Consider the following 1,697-nt stretch of genomic DNA (forward strand, 5'->3'; position numbering starts at 1 on the left):
TTAAGTGACAATTTTGAAGGCGAAGTAATTATAAATATCAATAATTTCATTAAAATAAATAACACGTTATTTACATTATTCATAATTAAGAATTCTGTTATTATTCTATTATTCTTTTGCGTATAATTTTGATTAATGATGTGAAAAAACTACATCATCTAAAATATTAAAATTTATTCATTTTAGATGTTTAAAGTATAATCTGAGAAGAGACTTTAACGCTTGCGTAATGCTGTCAAAGTTTCCCAAATAATATTATGTTAATATTCTTTAATAATCCTATAATATAAATAAACATTTTAAATTCTATAATTCTGACATAAATAGTGACTTTAAACCTCATATATTGAATGTACATTTGACACTTACAAACTTGATCCATGATTGGGTTAAATCACAACATTTCTGTCATACACCTATATGATTTTATAAATAACGACAATATGATAGCTGTCTATACATATATATTATATCTTTGTCATACCGTATAATCAAATGTGAAGGATCAAATTTTTACTGATTAATCATTATTTAGTTTATATTGCTTATTTATTATTAAGATGGGTTCAAATATTATTCAAATATAAGGCGCATAACTTTTTTTTTAATGTAAGCTAATTTTGTTGTTACATCATAAAAAAAATCTATGTAGGTATACCAACTGAATAAGTAAATACTCTATGTATCATTGTACTTAAATTTTAGATACCTACCTACTATATAATTTTTTTCATCTCAGAACTATTTAAATCGAAATTTCATCAGATAGATACCTGTTATTGAAATATTCATTATTAAATCAAATCCCTTGAGCCTTAACATAACTATATTTTACAAGCTGTGCAACAAGGAAGTTATATAAAAAAGGTGGGTAAGTGGATGTCACTCTGTTGTACAGTAAATTACAAGTGGGTCACTGTATAATGGATGGTATTAAATTTGAATTCAATGATATAATATCATTGTATAAGAAAAACGATTCTGAGTGGAGACGGTATGTCAGTCTAGGTATAAGACATAATATTATATATGGTATTAAAAAAAAATTGACCTATAATAGGTACCTATAATAAATTCCAAATTAGTCATATCACAATATCCATTAGGTACTTATAACGCGTTATACATCAACAACAAACCGTGATACTATCATAGATATATAATAGTATACTTAAGAAGTTTCAAGTATATCCACGAAATATATTATACAATCACAACTATTTAACTAAAATAGTTATTCCAGGTTTTTAATGTGTAATTTTGTCCAAATTTGAACTTAAAATGACTAGAAAAATAAACTGTGTAAATGTATTTTTTAGATTTTTTGGTAACAGAATTAATTACTTACGTGGAATCTCGTTCTAAATTTTCAATTCTTAGATACAAAAGTTGAACATTTTATACATTTTTAACTACAAAATAATTATTCAAATTAAAATTTGATGAATTTTATCAAAATTCGATCTTTAAATGCTTATAAAAAAAAATTGTGCCTATGTATTTTTAATATTTTTCAACTGCTAATGTAACAATATATCAGAGCCTTGTATTAAATTTTTACACTTTTTGGCCCAACAGATAAAACTTTATTGATATTTATAGAAAAAAAAACTAAAAAAATTTAAAACTGACCATGTCTGCACACAGCTCAAAAAGAGTCAAATTATTTTCAAAATTTTATCGTATATAGAAAATGC

This window comes from Acyrthosiphon pisum, chromosome A1 (genome assembly GCF_005508785.2).
Source record: "Acyrthosiphon pisum isolate AL4f chromosome A1, pea_aphid_22Mar2018_4r6ur, whole genome shotgun sequence".
In the NCBI taxonomy this organism is placed as follows: domain Eukaryota; kingdom Metazoa; phylum Arthropoda; class Insecta; order Hemiptera; family Aphididae; genus Acyrthosiphon; species Acyrthosiphon pisum.